The following is a 21,330-nucleotide window of genomic DNA, read 5'->3' as shown; positions in this document are numbered from 1 at the left end:
GGGCGTGACATTTGCCAAAAAATAGCCGATCTACAAGCTCTGTGAGCTTGTAGATCGGCTATTTTTTGGTAAAGATATTTGATAGAGAGTGAAAAAAATACTGTATCAAGTATGTATATTATAAGTACCTTTTACCAATTATAGAGGGTTTAAGTGGTACCGGATATGCAGCTCGGCAAATAAAAGGTGAATTGATCCCAGCGCATGACGGAGGACGATATCACGATAAATAAAATCTCCACGATACGATTATCGTGAGTGTTTTTTTTTAATCACGATAAACGATAATATCGCTTATCGTCCCATCCCTACTGGTTATCCCTGAAAACCTTTCAGGGCGCCATCGCGGCAAAGTGAGGTGAAAAATCATCTCGGCTCTTTTGGAAAGCCTCAGCCTCCATGACGCGGGTGTCTTGGTGGGTTCTGGTTTGCTTGACACAAACATTCCAAAAGCTCTCTTGAAAAAAATGAATTATGCAAGTCGTGCATTTTGATTTGAGGGAGCGCACACGTGGCTCTTAATCCTGTCCTCGGTTGTTCTTTTCCAGATTTGCCTTAGAAATAGAGAACTTAGCTCACGTCGAATATGAAACATTTTCATGCCAAAATGAAAGAATAAATAGATAAAGAAAAAAGGAAATGAACAATTTATAGTACAGACCGTGATCTGTTTTTGCTGTGTCTTACTGCCTGCTCTTTGCTGGCTACTGTACCTCTTATTATTACGTTTTTTTTCCCTTTTTCCTCGCACTGACGTTAATTATTTGGGATTTACTGTATATTTTTATACGAATCAAGCATACATAACACTGAAGTCTTTACAAAACCAGAACGCTGCCTTATGGCCATAAGGTCAAACACACACACACACACACACACACACACACACACACACACACACACACACACACACACACACACACACACACACACACACACACACACAAACCCTATTATGGGGTCAACATTTGGCAAAGAATAGCCAATCTACAAGCTCACAATCCGTCGAGACGCATTGTGAGCTTATAGATTGCTTATAGATCAGCTATTTTCGGCCAAGATGTTTTCACCGAAGATATTTTGTGTATAGGGAGAAAACAGGAGAGGGCCTAGCAAAGAGCCCTGGGGTTCTCCGGTCGACAAAAGTATAGGGTTTAAGTGGTTCAAACATTCGGCAATCCAAATGACCTAAACGTTTGATTATTTTCCACCCTTGGTTCGATTTACTTTCGACTATTATATTCCATTTGATACCAAAAAATATATGCTGTTTGGTATGTGTATTTTTCGATGTTAATTTAACAAAGAACCATGCAATGTGTACAGTATACATAGCCTGGAGTGTTCCTATTTAATTTGCATTTGTGAATAAGTTTGTATTTATCAAAGAGAATTGTATATATGTCTATGTTCATGTGCCTATTGTCTCAGTCAAAGTAAATAAATATATTTTTTCATAAATACGTTGGAAAATTTAAAACAAGTGCCGAAGTGTTGTGTTCTCTGTTGCAGCATTTGTGTGTTCAGACATGCACGCACGCGCGCACGCATGCACGCTCAACTTGTGTGCTTATGGTCCGTCAGTCTTTTGCTAGTGGCGTCAGTTCAGAAAAAGTTAAGGTATGGCAACATGACTGGTGTCTTGCACGCGTTCCTTCACGTGTGTGCAAGACACCAGTCATGTTGCCATACCTTAGCAACAGGCATGATACATTTATTTTAAGAAGTACATTCTATTTCCCTCCGTTTCTACAGTTCCTTGGGCTGGATATGGCAGCCTGGAGTGGTTGTTCAAGTGCAGCTAAACTTGGCATGTTAGTAAACGTGACCATTTTGTTAAATGTTGCATTTGTAGTTAGTTTACTGTAATTTAGCAACATAATATAACTAGAACAGATAGACAAAGAGACATTCATGGATTTATATTTAAAGGTAACTTTTATTTTCCCCTCTGGACCCAGGGTATGGCAGCTGCATACCCCTGCCATACCCAATTGATGCCCCTGTCTCTGTGGCTTTTATTATTATTAAATATTGAACCAATGAAAAGTATTATTAAGTATTGTGACTAAATAATAACTACACTGGCTCTATTGGAAAACAGCTTCTAGTTTTACTCTGTTTCCTGAAAAGTCATTTTGGCCATAGATAGGTTTTCCCCAAGACAGTTGGCGCTGTATCTCAGGCACGTGCACACATAGGCTAGACATCAACGGGGGCTTGAGCCCCTGCCCTTTTATTGGTCTGTAAAAAGTGCCCTCTCCAGACCATGAATGTCTTGAGCTTGGAGGTCTGCTATTTTCGATATTTCCACCAAAAGGCCCTTTTAGAAATGTCAGCCCCCATGCCTCTCTAACGTTCCTCTCCTGCTGTATCTGCGCACGCCTGTGGGTGTTTGTGGTGTTGTTTATATTAAACAGATGTACACACACACACACACACACACACACACACACACACACACACACACACACACACACACACACACACACACACACACACACACACACACACATGCATGGGTTTACACAGAGCTGTTAATGATATCTAATGGGGCCCCATAAAGCCCAGGGCTGTTCTAAAAAGGCAGATGGGACTGGATGGCCCCTTAAACCCCCTGTATGTCTGTCCCTGTTGATAAGAGAGAGAGAGAGAGAGAGAGAGAGAGAGAGAGAGAGAGAGAGAGAGAGTGGGTGGGAAAGAAGGAGGGGGGGGGGGGTCACAGGAAGTGTAAAGAAAGACATTTAGAGCACTGTTTCCCTGACAATTAAGTCGATATTTGGGCAAGTCTTTGAATATTTTTGACCCCGAATTTATAATTGTCTCCTAAATCCTTTTTACGTTTTTTGAAAAACCGCATGTTTCTGTGAGTGGTTCTCAAACCGTTTCATGTCAAGGACGCCTATCGCCGTTGTCGGGTAAAAACCTTATATGTCCAAAACCGTTAGTTTTGCATTTATCATTTTAAAAATGATTTAAACTAGTGAAAACAGCCGATCTACAAGCACACAACGCCTCGCACCGCGAGGCGTTGTGTGCTTGTAGATCTGCTGTTTTCACTACTTTTGTGCGACGGCCTTGTATGATGAAGCAGGGCTTTACTTTGCGAAAATAATTACACATTTGAAACTTGGAGATACGAGGTTTCTGCCCGATTACGACGATATGTATTGGGCTGCCAACCCCGTCTCAAAATATTTTGTATCAGGGACCCCTCAGAAGCAAATACTGACTTTATAAAAGATATATTCAAAGATTTACACACATTTTCACAACTTCAAAAAGAGGAGATCTATAAGCTCGCAGCGCTGTGAGCTTGTATATCTGCTATTTGAAATGACATCTCAGTAGGAAATAATTCCATAATTATTAATATTAAAAACAGAGAACATTTACATTTTGTAATGATATAAAAAGACACACTCCATGAGAAATATCTCACCTTACAGAGAAACTCTCCAGTTTCCAAACCTTTTAGCTCAAGACCCAAAAGAGAAATTAGACGTTTTCCCAGGACCCAAACTTGGGAAAATAGCAGATCTACAAGCTTACAATGCGGCGTGAATATTTCCTTACTCCTTAAATGGGGACTGCCGATAAGTCAGAAGGTTCATTAGTCCGAATTTAGTTAGGGTTACTGAGGTTAGGGTTAGGGTTAGAGTTAGGCATAGTATTCTTAACAAATTCGGATCCCCTTAAATGTGTGTTCAATTTATTTAGGGACATATACTTTTATTTATTTATTTATTTATTTATTTATTTATTTATTTATTTATTTATTTATTTATTTATTTATTTATTCATTCATTCATTCATTCATTCATGCATTCATTCATGCATTCATTCATTCATTTATTTATTTATTGTGGCAGATTATACCTGAGCACTGTGACTGAACCAAAACTAAGGAAAGCTCTATTTCACACTTGTTTTGGCAATGCACCGTAAAGAATGCTTCTCATGCAATTGAATTGAATTGAACTGTGTTGAAATGAAATGAAATGAAATTGAATTGAATTGAATTGAATTGAATTGAATTGAATTGAATTGAATTGCATTGCATTGCATTGCATTGCATTGCATTTACGTGAACTGAATGGACTGCACAGACTTGAGATCATGTGGCGAGTGAGAGACACGAGACATTCGAAATAACTGCTTGTTGGAGCAACGGCGACATTGTGCTTCTGGTGTGAACGGCCATGGAGGCTCTGTGTTCTGGTGTGAACGGCCATGGAGGCTCTGTGTTCTGGTGAGAATTTCACTTGGCAGTCATTCTCAGAGTCTTTCAGCGTTACATTGTGAGGCCAGAGTTACCATGAAGGAAGCGTTCCTAATGACGTGAAAGATGGTTCATTAGCCTGTGAAAAGGACGCTTCCTCCAACCTCACACCTCAGCTAAAACAGGGGCGTTCACATCCACCCAGCAACACACAGGGGCGTCACAAGGGGGGGGGGGTTACTAGCTCACAGCGCGGCACTGCGAGCTTGTAAATCTGCTATTTTTGAAAAGTTGTGAAAATGTGTGAAAATCTTTGAATATATGTATTTAGTAAGCAAACATTTGTACCTCAAATTTTGCTTCTGGGGGGTCCCTGGAACTAAATATTTTGAGATGGGGGTCCTTGGCCAAATACATATCATTTTGGGGGGGTCCTTGACATGAAAAAGTTTGAGCACCACTGACATGGAAACATAGGTTTCTTGCACACATTTTCACGATTTTTCAAAGAATAGCAGATCTACAAGCTCGCAGCATGGCAACATGACTGGTGTCTCGCACGCGCGCGAAGACACCAGTCATGTTGCCATACCTTAGCCTTTTCTGAACTGACGGCACTGCTTGTATATCTGCTAATTTTCAATAGTTAACATTCATGGGGGGCCCGCAGTGAATCCTTGTACCCAGGGCCCAGAGTTTGGTGTGACGCCCCTGAACACCAACCATTCATCCACATCCATGACGTCAGGCCCAGACCACGGCGGGGGAAGAGAGGGGGTGACATAAGTGTGCCTCTGAAGTGAGCGTTGGGATCACATCTAGCCGACGAGTACGGCTGCTTTTAGAAGGCCTCGTAACTCCATAGACATGCAAAGTGCTACAAGTGTGCCTGTTTGAAGTCGCCTCTCCTTTCCCATACTTACGGCCCTAATAGGTGACATGAGCCACACGTCACGGCTAGATGAAAAGTATGCTGCTGCCACTTCTGTGGTAGCGAGAACTCTGTGGCCACGAGAAGAGACACGCGTCCTTGATTCTTCTCTGTCAGACACACAGACAGACACACAGATGCCACTGAGATCACACTTACTGTTTTCCTATGGAGCTCCGTTTTACTTCAAAATTATACTTTAGTACAGGGGTCTTCAACGGGGGGTCCGGGACCCCAAGGGGGTCCCCAGAGTTACTACAGGAGGTCCTCCAAATCTTTGAGTGATAGAAACTTTTTTCTCCTTTTTTAGATTAACCACTTGAACCCTAGCGTCCATATTCCATATGCCAAAAATAGCAGATCTACAAGCTCACAACGCCTCGCAGGGTGAGGCGTTGTGAGCTTGTAGATTGGCTATTTTTGGCAAAGAGCTTTGGTGTAGAGGGGAAAAAGAGCAGACTAAGTACAGTGTACAAGAGTGAAAGGTCAGGTTTATTAAGTATTGACGGTTCAAGTGGTTAAATATCTGAAAACACAAATTGCCATGAATCCAAAATACACTGATGATTGTGCTGTGAAACAATGAAACTATATATCAAATCTATTAACAGGTTGTGGGGGTCCCTGCTCCATCTCTCTCTCAACTCAGGGGTCCTTGACCTGAAAACGTTGAAGACCCTTGCTTTAGTAGAAGCTTTAGTTGTGTATTTATCTTGCCACGATGTAACTCTAAAGGCCTGTCCTTAGTCTCTCCGAAACCAAACTTTTCTTCGGAGAGTTCCGACTTTCCGACGTGCAGATTTCCGAACTCTAATTCGGTGTAATGATTTTCAGAAGTCGCGAGTGATGTCATTTTTTAGTTGAACCAGGGGCGTCAATTGGGTATGGCCGGGGTACGCAGCTGCCATACCCTGGGTCCAGGGGGGAAAATAAAAGTTACTTTTAAATATAAATCCATGAATGTCTCTTTGTCTATCTGCGTTTTTTTATGTTGTTAAATTACAGTAAAATAACTACAAAATTGAACAAAATGGTCACTTTAACAAGGTATTGTGGCACGTTTACTAACATGCCAAGTTTAGCTGCACAACTGTTCCAGGCTGCCATATCCAGCCCAAGAAACCGTAGAAACGGGGGGAAATAGAATGTAAGGTATGGCAACATGACTGGTGGCTTTTTCTGAACTGACGCCACTGAGTTGAACCGGACCTTATTGTATAAGTATTGGTCAGAAATCTTCAATAGTTGAAAAGTTTAATTAGAAATTCCTATTCCAAAACTGTCTCCTGATTCCGTTCACATTTATGTAATTCCTTAAAAGAGTGGATCACAGGCTTCTTTAAAAACAAGCCTGAACTAGAAGCAGTGCTCTTCCGAGCACATGTCATGGTGGCGCTATAGTAGGCCAATGTGAAAAGGGTGCCATCATGTCTTCTTGGGCCTTTCACAGCGATGGGACGCAGCATGCATGCTTTGAGGCATTTTGTTTCCAAAAAGTATTTTGCAAAAGTCAACCTGCTGGTGGCGATATAACAGGCCAATGTGAGAAGGGTCGCATTGTTTGTTCCTTGACCTAGTGGAAATGTGTGTGCAAAACTTCACAGAAATCCCAGTTTGCGTTCATGATTTGAGGCATTTTGTTCAAAACGGACCAATCCTGCAAACTTTGGAAGCCAATGTTAGCCAATTAGGATAGAATATGAAATATTGGACAAATCTGTCTTGATCACATGACTATAGAGATACTGTGTACTGACTTGCATGAGATGGATAAGATCTGATGGAGTAATATCAAAGATTGTGTTTTACAAAAGTTGGCCTCCTGGTGGACATTCATCGCTGGAGTTAAAGGTAAAAACACAAATCGGCCTGTTATAGTGCCACCTTGAGGCTGATTTGAACATTTTGAAGTGGCATTTCTTCCTCAGCCTAGTGGGAAAGTGCGTGCACAATTTCACCAAAATGCATGCTGCATTCATGATTTGAGGCATTTTGTTACAAACTGACCAATACTGCAAACTTTGGAAGCCAATCTTTGCTAAATCAATATGGAATGTGGAAAATTGTTGATCACATGACAATAGACAATTTAGACATACCGGTACTGTCAGACAAAATAGGAGTACTGCCAAAAAATTTGTTAAGCAAAAATCTGCCTCATTGAAAAAAAATCAGGCCCATGTGAAAAATGTGAGGCAGAGGTTCTGAATTGGCATCCAGGGAGTGTGTTTACACAGTTTGGCAGCGACAGGGCCAACGCGGTGCCGGAGATTAGCTGGTAACGGATGGATGGACGGACAGACAGACAGACAGACAGACAGACAGACAGACAGACAGACAGACACACAGACACACAGACAGACAGACAGACAGGGTGCAAAACACCCTGCTATGCCTTTCAGCCTGGCGGAGACAAAAATGATAAATTGGACTACCTGGACTATGGCTGCTACTGTGGGAAGGGAGGCTCTGGCGCACCCGTCGATGGCCTGGATAAGTATGTCACCACAGGTCATCATATGGCCGCACACGGACACGTGTCCGTGGAATTACATTTTCTGCTTAGCGATGATCCCTGTATGTCACCAGTGGTGTTAATTTTGTCGACTAACATTATAACGAAAAATCAAATTACCATTTTTTTTCTTGTAACAGAGTATTTCTACATTGTGGTGGTATTGATACTTTTACTCAAGTAAAAGGAATCTTTCACCTGACACACTTGCAAACTCAATCAGTTTTTACTGCATGCGACAAGACAGGGGAAAAAAACGCACTGCCGCTGCCACCGCATGGCAAATTCGGAGCCGGTGTGCATGAGGTCATAAAGAATCATTGTTTTCTTTTTAAAAATGAAATCGTCCGTTTTTTCTGTGCGAAAAAAAATGCGGCCTTCTCAAAACCAGAGAAAGACACAACGGTCAGAAATGGGACTTTGTGAGGATAGAAGTTGCTAGTGGGAACCCAAAAAAAGGTTTTAAAATAGGAAAAGTGAAATTGAATCACCTTTAACAGATGTGACAAGGCCATCAATGCTGTCACTTGTCATGGTGAGTTTCAGCACTATGTCAAAATAGAACAGCTTTGTTTCGTTAATGCATAATGCTGAGGTGGAACACAGGATGACTGTGAGATGTCAATAAGTAACTCTGAAAAAAAAGGCCACAGAATAGCATTTATGTCAGGTGGTATTACCTTGTATGTCTAATTGCGACTGAAGGTCGCAGTTTACCATGAGAAATGTCTCAGCTTGTCTCCGTCTGTCTGTCTGTCTGTCTGCCTGCGTCAGTACACATTTTTACAGTCTATGGGTTGGTTCCCTTGTCACTGTGACATCACAGGTGATATCATATATATCATATATATAATTGCGACCGTAGGTCGCACTTACTATCAAAACCTGCACAAACTGTGAGTGAGTCAGTCAGTCAGTCTGTCTGTCTGTCTGTCACACCTCACACGTCACACTATTGCCCTGCTCATATCTCCGCAACCGTTGCCCCGATCCATGCCAAATTTTGCACACACGCTCCTTGGCTGCCAAACTACAACCTCCAAGGACCCCCGGAGCTCCAGGGACCCCCAGGTCCCTGGGGGACCCCCAGATGTAAACAATGACCAAATGTGCAAAAATGACCAAATGACCACCCCAACGGGGCTGCTCACGGGGAATTCCCGGGGACCACCGACTCCTGGTGCTCCAGAACGGATGCAAAAGTGGTGGCGCCCCCAGTGGAGGACCCCCTCCACTGCAGCTCACATAAAATGCCGTAACTCGGGCTAGGAGGGTCCGGGAGAGCCGGGGCCGGTACCTATTCGTCCGCCAAGGCAACGCGGACACCCCACCCCTCATTTCTCACATGGCCCTCTTCTAGCGCCACCATGAGGCCGATTTTTAAAACACATTTTTGGACACTGCTCCTACAGTTTTTGCCCTAAAATCACGCAAATCGCTACACAGTATGTCTACACTCATCCCATCACCATGAATCTGTCCCATATAGCGCCACCTTCAGGCCGATTTTTAAAAACACATTTTTGGACACTGCTCCTACAGATTTTGCCCTAAAATCACGAAAATCACTACACAGCATGTCTACACTCATGTCATCAACATGGATCAGGAAGATTTTGGAAAAACACATTTTTGCCCTATTTGTGAAGATAAGCCCGAGCTCCCGATTAGGGAGTCTTACTGGTATATATAATTTTACTGAGGTAAAGGTTATGCGCTGTTACCTGTCTTGTCTTACCACCCCGATTATTGTAACCCTAGTCACCACCTGTGTCCTGTTTGTCCCAGCCTATCCTGTGTTGATCTTGCTTTGAGTTGTTTGTAGTTAACATTGCGTAGCTAGGCTTACTCATCTGCAAAGAGAAAAGCCTGGTCACCACATAAGGCGGTTAGAAAGAGTGGGACTTCCGCTGTGTGAATTTCCCCCGGAAGTTTTTTTTTTCTTTTCCTGCAAATGTATTCCCAGCTGAAGCATTTGTCTGTTCCACATCTCACGCTCCTTAGGTTGCACTAACACTCACAAAAAAACAATATCTAAAAATCGGGCGAGGAAACCTATTGAGGGTGAGTTAACTAATTTACTGCCCCAACCAGAGACTCCGGAGAAAAAGCCATTGGACCCGGCCCGAGAAACCAGAGAATTTACTTTGATTTACTTTTAAAAAATCAAATCGCCGCGCCACGGCTCCAAAGTACCCTAGAGGTAGTGCTTCTGTTCTGGGCTGGAAACCAGAATCGGATCTGCATTTTTTGGGCGGGAACAACCCATTTCTCTGTGACCACTTACTGCTCAGTTCACTTCCTTTGTAAACATCAGTGCTCCTAGCTCAGCAATGGTAGCATGGATTAAGATGGGGTCTTTTGTAATCGCGAAGTGACGCGAACGGACTACATCGTGCACACGTATCATGCTTATAGTTTCGCTGGGGGGTAAACAGACCTGAACCGCATGACGCAACTTCCCTTAAACGCAGCACATCCGTCAAAAATGAGCACTTCAGCTAAGTCAACGCTCTTGCCCAGTGTGGTGTGTAGTTAGTTCTAGGGATGCCCCGATCAGGGTTTTTTTGCCCCCGATCCGATACCGATCAAATATTATTGCTTCCAATTCGATCCCGATCTTTCCCGATCCGATCTTTTGGCAAGGCATTAAGAAAAAAAAATTCTATTCATTCTATCACTTAGTGCAGCACTGAATCAACAAATTAAAAACAAAGCTTATGAGTAGTGTATAGTGATATAGGCCTACTAGTGCAGTGTTTCTCAATCATTGTGCAGCGGACCTTTGGTGTGGCCTTTGAAATTTGGCAGTGAAGTCACGATTTAAGGACTTTTAAAACCTGTTTAATACCTCAAAAAATAAAATAAAATAGACCATTACAGCATCAAAAATAATCAACAAACTATATAAAAACTGGTAAAACATTGGCCATTTTTAAAGTTGAAACAAAATAAGTTAAGAACCAATTAACCAGTCTGCTTTAAAAGTATGCAGTAGCAGCTAGTTCAGTGGTTCTCAACCTTTTCAGGCCGTGACCCCCAAAATAATCATATTTTAACTGGGGACCCCCGACCCTGAAGAGTTGAGGAAGTATATTTTGTATAACACGGTTCTATTGTGAAAATAGCAGATCTACATGCTCACAACGCCTTGTGAGCATGTAGATCGGCTATTTTCACAATTTCTGGCTTTAATATTTGACAATTTGGCCAATGTTTAATTTGTCATTTTAGAGGTATTAAAAAGTCCTTAATTTTTCACTTTCGAAATGTGCAGATACCCTCTATACACTTAAACTTTATGTTGATTTGTTTACTGTTGAGAGAGAAAACAATGTTGCACATTAAGTTAATCATCTGGGGACCCCCCCAAAATAATTTGAGGACCCCCCTGGGGGTCCCGACCCACAGGTTGAGAACCACTGAGCTAGTTGACAGTGCAGAGAGACATAATTGCCTTCCTTTGATCCATTAGCAAGGGGCCAATTACTACTTATTGGCATCAGCTGCCAGCTGTACACAGAGTCTGACACAATCACCTTCCCTCTGCAGTGCTCTGTCTGTCTCATTTCTCCAAAAGCCCTTGAATATGATTGAAAATGATTAAGGATTACTGTGATTATGGTAAGCTTACATTTCATATCGCATTCACCTTACCTGTAACTTTCAGTACTCCCAGAAAAAAAAAAATTGAAAAAAAAAAAAAAAAAAAAAAAAATTCGATTTTTTTTCCCCGATCTCCGATCTTATAAAAACGGCCATATCGGCGGCCGATCCGATCACGTGATCGGGATCGGGCAACCCTAGTTAGTTCCCTTTCTGTTTATACCCCTCCTATATCTTAATGTTGTTCATGTTTACAGTCACGTCTGCTGGTTAAATAAACCTCACTGCCTTTGTTTCAGGTTATATCTTCCACACAGTGGTGGAAAGTAACTAAGTACATGGTGGTACATGTACTCAAGTACTAAGTACTTTATTTCCAATGTTCAGTACTTTTACTTCTAGTCAACTACTCCGCTACGTCTCACAGGAACATATTATATTTAACTCTTTTATTATTTTATTTGACAACTGTAGTTACTAGGTACTAGTTACTAGATTTTGATTATTATTACAAACCATGCATTAACCACTTCAGCCCTATATACATTTCGGCCATTTGAAAATAGCAGATCTACAAGCTCACAATGTGTTGAGATGCGAAACATTGTTAACTTATAGATAGTTTACAGTTTAGGCATTTAGCAGACGCTTTTAATCCAAAGCGACTTACAATGAGCAGATAAAAACATCACAATGATAAACAAGATAATATGTCAGTACATCAACAGCAATATAACAAATGCAAATGGATATCTATCTTGAAAAAACACAATATAATCAAAGTTCTAAAAACCTAAAAAACGAATGCTAACTAGCTTCAATATGGTCATTGATTTTCTGTAGTGCTAAGGGTTTAGGTGGAGTCTGAAAAGGTGAGTCTTCAGTCCACGGCGAAAGCTAGCGAGTGAGTCCGTTGTTCTAAGTGCGACAGGGAGTTTATTCCACAACTTGGGAGCCAGGAGGGCAAACTGTCTCGGACGAGTGGATTTTTGCCCTGGAGTTTTTAGGGCAAAAATATAGATCTGCTAAAGATCTGCTATTTTAAAGATAGATCTGCTATTTTCAACCGACCAAATCAAATTAGGCTCTCACACAGTTAGCTGAGTTCAAATGAATCATCTGAAAGCAGATGAATCACTATAAATATTACTGATTAATAATTCATCATAATTATTATTCCACATCCCGAATATCTATTTGTATTATACTATATTTTAAAGATTCTGGTTGTGGTTTTCAAATATTGTCTTTGAAAACCAGTCCAGTCCTGGTGTACTGTATCCAGAATAATAGAGATAACACACACACACACACGCGCACGCACGCACGCACGCAGATATTACTTATGTACTTACTGCCCTTTATGCCGGCTGGCATGTAAGGCAGCAACAAAGAATCTCTGGTTCTGGGCCAGAGTCTTTATAGAGCCCCAGGTGTGATGCAGGGTCTTCAGCTCTCCTTCCACTGTCCTACGCCAGGTGTTCTTGGGTCGGCCTCTCTTATGTTTACCGTCTGGTGTCCAGTGAAGGGCAGTTTGGGTCAGGGACGTGCTGGGCATAGAAATAGAAAGGTAGACGCCTCCTTCGACTTTGATGCATGTGCATCGAGGGACTAAGGGAATCACGTGTGCATTGCTTCCACGTGCGTCACACATAGGGAAGTTGCTAGGCCAATCAGAGGTAGGTGGGGGCGGGTCTTTACGTACGCAGCCTGTAAGAACAGCTGAGCCGCGCAACATCGGAACTGGCTCTGTTGAATTGAATTGTAGTCCTTGGATAAGTCCCGGAAAAGTCGCGCTGTGATTGGCCAGTAGTCACTTTGACTGACAGCGTTCCCTTAGTTTTTCCAGGATGTCCGGACTACAACTGTTGCACGTCGCTCCAATGAACTGCAGAGGCGAACGAGGCATCTAGCTCTTTATATCTGTGGTGCTGGGCCCCTGATTCAGCCCGGGAAAAAGAGTTGGAGAGGCCCTCATTGCGCGCTATAGAGAGCGATCTCTCTCTGTAGCACTGCTACTACTCAAAGATTTGCCATTTCAGATCATGACAAGTGACAAGCCGTGGGCCAATTACTGTACATGATTTATATTTCGCCGTTGTCGGGTGGAAACCTTGTATGTTCAAAACCGTTTGTTTTGTATTTATCATTTTAAAAATGATTTAAACTAGTGAAAACAGCCGATCTACAAGCACACAACGCCTCACGGTGCGAGGTGTTGTGTGCTTGTAGATCTGCTGTTTTCACAACTTTTGTGCAAGGGCCTTTTGTATGATGAAGCAGAAATCAGCAGAAAAAAATGTATACATTTGAAACTTGGAGATACGAGGTTTCTGCCCGACAGTGACAATTTACTTTGTTGGCCGCCCAGCCCCTAAAATGGAACAAAGGCCGACATTTTATTTTAATTCTTTTCCTAATGGCCGGCCTGGACCGGCCGGGAATGAACCGGCCGTTCGGGAATTGTCCCGCTTTTCCCAATGGCCAGCACGTCCCTGGTTTGGGTGATGTTGTCCTGTTCTCTACGAATGCCCAATCCATTTCCACCGTCTTCTCATGAGGATGGTAGCCATGTTTTCCTTTTTACACAGGCTAAGAAGGTGTTGATTGGAGATGGTTTGTGTTTGCCTAACTGCAAGCGTCAGACTCATCTCACTATGTGATGTGCGGACTGAAGTATCAGGCTAGGTTTGTGTACCGGTATATACAGTATATATATATATATATATATATATATATATATATATATATATATATATATATCGTCGTTGTCGGGTGGAAACCTTGTATGTCCAAAACCGTTTGTTTTGTATTTATATTTTTTTAAATAATTTAAACTAGTGAAAACAGCCAATCTACAAGCACACAACTTAGATCTGCTGTTTTCACTACCTTTGTGCGACGGCCTTGTATGATGAAGCAGGGCTTTGGTTTGCGAAAAAATTTACACATCTGAAACTTGGAGATACGAGGTTTCTGCCCGACAGTGACAATATATATACTGTATACTGTATGTGTTTTTTTTTTGTTTTGTTTTTTTGTTAGACGGTTACTACCCGACATATTAGTCAGGAGCCTATGGGTCCCACGCACCCGAAAGATATATTTTTCTAACCTACCTTTTTAGAATCCTTAAGGTGTCTAGTTAATGAATTTTGATGTTCCCAGAGCCAATTCGTGTCCGATATATATATTTTTTTAACCATATGTTGTGTCTGTCCTGGATTTTCGGCTATAAAAATACAAACTTTAAATCAACATAGCTCGTGAACTATACATCCGACAGAAACCATTCACCCCATTTTATGTTCGTTTTTGCGAGATGAATTGATTGATATGAAGATTTGCCATGGTTCCATCATGTTTAGTGCATTAAAACCCAACTAAACACAAAAAAAGTTAAAATTCGCCTAAACTGGACCACAACAACTCCTCCCCCATGCACCCTATTGATATATTTTTTCAAACATTTGCATTTTTACAATCTTCAAGATGTGTAGTAAACAAATGTTGATGTTCCCCACTTGAAATATTGACACATGTATGTTTATTCTGGCATAGTGTTTGCTATAGTGAATTTTCGCAAATGCAAAAAAGAGAATGTAAAATCTACATAAGGTCTTAACTATACATTATTCTGAGACAAATGTCCAATTTGTCTGTTTCATTTTGGCATGAGGCATTGAGGGAGATGGCTAGTGACATAATATGTACATTTATGGATCATCAATACTCAAATAAATGTTAAAATGCATGCAATTCAATGCATGCAGAATGGTACCAGAGGACATTTACCAATACAAATGAAGTTTATTTTTATTTTATTTTTTTCAAATTGTTAATATGAATGCTTTAGGTGCTTTAGAGCCAGGGTTTAATTTTGCCTACAGTAACCCTAACCCTAACCCTAACCCTAACCCAAATATACATGACGTCTTAATTAAATGATATGCATAGACAAATTACCCTATTTGGTTATATTTTGGCATGACATGTCATGCCAAAGATTTGATTCTAGATTTGATTCTAGACATTCCAATGGAACCAAACTTGTCATGCCACCTTGTCCGGCAGGGGGGTAATGCCTAATGATTCAAAGATGGACAACATTTTGGCAAGGGATTAGATTAGATATCTTTATTATCCACAAGGGAAATTTGTTTTGCTCGGATCAGTGCATATCAAGACAATACATAAATATACAATACAATAAAACACCCAGCAAAGTACTTCAGTTCTATAAAAAGTATAAAATAGTATAATAAAAGAAAGCAAAGTCCTCCATCTTACTGTGGAACACTTACGTTTGTGTGTGTGTGTGTGTGTGTGTGTGTGCGTGTGCGTGTGCGTGTGCGTGTGCGTGCGTGCGTGCGTGCGTGCGTGCGTGCGTGCGTGCGTGCGTGCGCGCGCGCGCGCGAGAGTTGGGTCTCTCGCGATCTTTGCTGCTTTTTTTACTGTCCTCTGGTCGTAGAGATGCTGAAGGGCAGAACACTGCATCCCACAGAGCTTAGACCCCACTGAGGTTACCATCCTTAGCCTTGTTGGCCTCTGAGAGACCCCCGTACCAGGCCAGGAAGGAGAAGGAAAGGAGGCTCTCTATATGGCAGATGTAGAAGCTGCGAAGGATGGGGGGGCAACATCCATATATCTCAGCCTCCGTAGGAGGTAGGTCCGCTGCTGACACTTTGCAAAGATGGCCTGTGTGTTGTCATTAAAAGTCAACCCACTGTCAATAGTGGTCCCAAGATATTTGTAGCTGCTGACCCTCTCCACCCAGTGTCAGCTGAGGAACAGGGTCGAGGTCATCATCCTTCCTCCGGGGGCTTATGAGAAGCGCTTTAGTCTTCTTCACATTCAGCTGGAGGTAGTGCTCCTCACACCACTGGTGGAGCTTCTCTGCTTCCTCTTCAAAGTGAGCAGGGCATTTTGAGGTGTCCACCAGAGCAGTATCGTCCTCAAACTTCACAGCCATGCTCGCACTGTCTGAGCCCCTCAGGTTGTTGGTATAGAGGGAGAACAGGACTGGGGAAATCACTGTCCCCTGGGGGGCACCAGTAGACGTAATCAGGACAGAAGACGAGGAGTTGTTGACCTTAACAAACTGCTCCCTTTTAAGGAGGAAGTCCATTATCCAGCATGTGAGGATCCACCTGGAGATAAATGGCCATCACCAATTTTCGAATGGACACTTGAGCTTTCACCTTGATTTATGTGAATGTAAATGCGTGAAAGCCTCCCCCTGTACAGACATGCCAAATTTAGGACAATCTCATGCAGTGTTGGGTAAGAACCATGTCGTTTTTTTTTTACTGTCTGTATAGGGGCAGCATAGCTGAATGGTTAGGGAGCCCGCCTGGGGAACCAGAACCCCTGGTTGACCCAGGTTCGATTCCAGGCAAGGGTTCCAATGTCCATGTGTGTGGAGGAAAATAGGTATCTATCTATCTGCATCTCAACTCAACACAATTAAAAGCACATTTCTAAAGCACGTTAACATGACCAGGTCATCCAAAGTGCTGTACTGTACAGATGCGCTACAATGTTCTATAGATGTAGTACAGTTGTCTGAAGATGCCTTATGCCTCATTCACACTACAGATATATAGTTGAACGTTTTGCTTGGTAATTCAATGTAATCTCAATGGAAACCAGCTTTAAAGCTTTCAAAGCTTCGTTCTCAGGGTCTCCTGCATCTTTAAAGCTGGTTTCCATTGAGATTACATTGAATTACCAAGCAAAACGTTCAACTATATATCTGTAGTGTGTACACAGCTTTAGAGTGGTCAACAGAACACAACAGTGGCCCACATATGCACTAGAATGGTCTACAGATCACAACAATGGTCTACAGATGCACTTCAGTGGTCTGAAGATGCACCAGAGTGGTCAACAGAACACAACAGTGGCCCACATATGCACTAGAATGGTCTACAGATCACAACAATGGTCTACAGATGCACTTCAGTGGTCTGAAGATGCACCAGAGTGGTCAACAGAACACAACAGCGGCCCACAGATGCACTAGAATGGTCTACAGATCACAACAATGGTCTACAGATGCACTATAGTGATCTATATATGTCGTACAGTGGTCTACATATACGATATAGTGTCTGCAGGTGCAATACAGTGCTCTACAGATGTACTAGAATGGTCTACAGGTGCACAACAGTGGTCTACAGATGTAGTACAGTGGTCAACAGATGCACTACTGTGGTCTATGCAGGACAGCCCATGCTCTGCAACAGCTTGCCCCTACACATCAAGAGCTGCCCAGTCGACTGATATGTCATGTCTTTATTAAAGACTTGCCTGGTCTTTAGCTGAGACTGGCAGTCCATGATTTTCCTTTACTGATGCTAATGTTTTGCTTTTGTTTATTTTGGTATTCATTGGTATTTTATTGCTAATGTCTTTATATATTGCATTGTTATGTTGTTTTCTATTTTAACTGTACAGCACTTTGGGTGACCTGGTCATGTTAAATGTGCTTTTACCGGTAATTGTGTTGAGTCGAGATGCAGTGGTCTAGATAGACAGACAGACAGACAGACAGACAGACAGACAGACAGACAGACAGACAGACAGACAGACAGACAGACAGACAGAGGAACCCTTGCCTGGAATCAAACCTGGGTCAACCAGGGGCTCTGGTTCTCCAGGCGGGCTCCCTAACCATTCAGCTATGCCTCCCCAATAAAGACATTAATAGAAACTACATGGTTCTTGAGATTGTCCTAAATTTGGCATGTCTGTACAGGGGAGGCTTTCACACATTTGAATCATTAGGCATTTACCCCCCTGCCCGACAAGGTAGCATGACAAGGTTGGTTCCATTGGAAACTTGAGGTTGTCTAGAATCAAATCTTGGCATGAAACAGTATTTTGGCATGACATGTCATGCCAAAATAAAACAAAATAGGGTAATTCGTCTATGCATATCATTTAATGAAAACCTGGCACTATGTTTTGAATTTGGATGGGATGTGTGTATCAAGCACCCAAAGCATTCATATTAACAATTTGAATAAAATAAAATAAAAATAAACTTCATTTGTATTGGTAAATGTCCTCTGGCCCCATTCTGCCTATTGAATTGCATGCATTTTAGCATTTATTTGAGTATTGATGATCCATAAATGTACATATTATGTCACTAGCCATCTCCCTCAATGCCTGAATGCCAAAATAAAACAGACAAATTGGACATTTGTCTCAGAATAATGTATAGTTAAGACCTTATGTAGATTTTCCATTCTCTTTTTTGCATTTGCGATAATTCACTATAGCAAACACTATGCCAGAATAAACATACATGTGTCAATATTTCAAGTGGGGAACATCAACATTTGTTTACTACACATCTTGAAGATTGTAAAAATGCAAATGTTTGAAAAAATATATCAATAGGGTGCATGGGGGAGGAGTTGTTGTGGTCCAGTTTAGGCGAATTTTAACTTGTTTTGTGTTTATTTGGGTTTTAATGCACTAAACATGATGGAACCATGGCAAATCTTCATATCAATCAATTCATCTCGCAAAAACGAACATAAAATGGGGTGAATGGTTTCTGTCGGATGTATAGTTCACAAGCTATGTTGATTTAAAGTTTGTATTTTTCACAGCCGAAAATCCTGGACGGACACTACATATGGTTAAAAAAACATATATCGGACACGAATTGGCTCTGGGAACATCAAAATTCATTAACTAGACACCTTAAGGATTCTAAAAAGGTAGGTTAGAAAAATATATCTTTCGGGTGCGTGGGACCCATAGGCTCCTACCAGACTATATGCTGATGGACTTTAGCAGTGTTAACCTCCCCACACAACCCAAGCGAGGGGCGTGACGCAAGTCTTACCACGTGTTGATGTGGGTGCTTGCTTGCACCAGGCAATCCTCCTGTCCTTCTTGTTTTTTCTTTTTCCCAGACATCATGACTCGGGGTGCCTGCATGGGGTCACATTGGCTACACAAATGTTTTATGGAAGTTTCACAGTCAAACCTTTTATTTTTCACGATCTGTGCAGGCCCTTGTCCCCCTCTAGACTGTACACTTATACAATACTATGAATTGCTCATTCCCACCTATTGCCCATAAGTCACTCTTTATGTTACTGGTATACGAACACAACATGCCAGTCTCCTATTCCCAAACTAAAGTTTGGTCTTTACTTTTTGTTGTTGTGCGAATTTCACGATTTTATCCTGAAAGTTGGATTTTGAAAGCATTTTGTGTGGAAACATCGTGAACACATGCAAGCTCCACAACTGGGTGAAAAATCATTCCAAGAAGAAGATTGATTAGGCCTAGAATTATTGAATGCTTTCACAATTGAAAAATAGCAGATATACAAGTTCACAGCGTGAGTGCCGCGCTGCGAGCTTGTAGATCTGCTATTTTTTTTAAAGTTGTGAAAATGTGAGCACATCTTTGAATATATGTATTTTCAAAGCGAATGTTTGCAACTCAAACTTTGCTTCTGGGTGGTCCCTAGAACTAAATATGTTGAGATGGGGGTCCGTGGCCAAATACATATCATTTTGGGGGTCCTACGAGCTACGAGCAATCTTCGTTCCCACTCTCACCTATGGTCATGAAGTGTGGGTCATGACCGAAAGTATAAGGTCTCGGGTAGGCCTACAAGCGGCCAAAATGAGTTTTCTCAAAAGGGTGGCTGGTATCTCCCTTAGAGATAGGGTGAGAAGTTCAATCACCCGAGAGAGACTTGGAGTACAAACTCTGCTCCTTCACTTGGAAAGGAGTCAGCTTAGGTGGTTCGGGCTTCTAGTACGGATGCCCCCCCTAGTGCCTTCCTAGGAAGGTCCTCGATGCACGTCCCACTGGGAGGAGACCCCGTGGCAGACCTAAGACCAGATGGAAGGATTATATCTCCAAACTGGCCTGGGAACGCCTCGGTATACTTCCAGAGGGAGTGGAGGAAGTTTCTCAGGATGAGGAAATCTGGAAGTCTCAGTTGGAACTGTTACTCCCACGACCCGATTCCGGATAATTTTTCACAATTTTTAAAAAATAGCAGATCACAAGCTCGCAGCGCTGTGAGCTTGTATTTCTGCTATTTTTCAATAGTTAAAGCATAAAATAATGATACACAATAATGTGTACCCGTTCTAAATGGGTTAAGAAGAGACAAGACAGCGACGATGCCGCCGCACAGTGTTGTTGTGTGCTGAAAATAGCAGATCTGCAGGCTCACAGAGCTTGCAGATCTGTTATTTTATCAGCACACTGTACGATAAAAAGCATGAATGTTTGCTGAGAGAGACGACAGATGAGGAACGCAGACATTAAACACACACCTGTCATCACTCCCTGACGTACAGTGGCGTCTGTTCAGAAAAAGCTAAGGTATGGCAACATGACTGGTGTCTTGCACGCGCGCCTTCGCGCACGTGCAAGACACCAGTCATGTTGCCATACCTTAGCAACAGGCATGATACATTTATTTCAAGAAGTACATTCTATTTTTTTTCCCCAAAAAGTTCTATGGTTTCTTGGGCTGGAATGGATATGGCAGTCTGGAACAGTTGTTCAATTAAGTGCGGCTAAACTTGGCATAATATAGTAAACGTGCCACAATTAACAATAATGAATTTCACCTGTGCAGCTGACCTGCGGAACCTGGGAATATACTATTCTGTCAAGATGGGGAGAATTTAATTATAATACCTTGTTACATTTTGCATTTGTAGTTATTTTACTGTAATTTAACAACATAATAAGCAGCACAGATAGACAAAGAGACATTCATGGATTTATATTTTAAAGTAACTTGTATTCTCCCCCTGGACCCAGGGTATGGCAGCTGCATACCCCTGCCATACCCAATTGACGCCCCTGCTGACGTCTACACGACTTCTGTTGCTTTCCCTCCTCTGTCTGTCTGTCTGTCTGTCTGTCTGTCTGTCTGTCTGTCTGTCTCTCTCTGTCCGCCTGTTATGCACACAGACAGACTGTGTGTGTAAGAAGGAGTTTTAGGAGGAAACTGATCAGGAAGGAAGTGAATCAACCCCTTTTTTTCCTCTCTCTCT

Source organism: Nannobrachium achirus (assembly GCF_963921795.1).
Source record: "Nannobrachium achirus genome assembly, contig: SCAFFOLD_154, whole genome shotgun sequence".
NCBI classification, from domain to species: Eukaryota; Metazoa; Chordata; class Actinopteri; order Myctophiformes; family Myctophidae; genus Nannobrachium; species Nannobrachium achirus.
The sequence above is the reverse complement of the archived record's forward strand: the minus strand, read 5'-3'. Positions refer to the sequence as shown.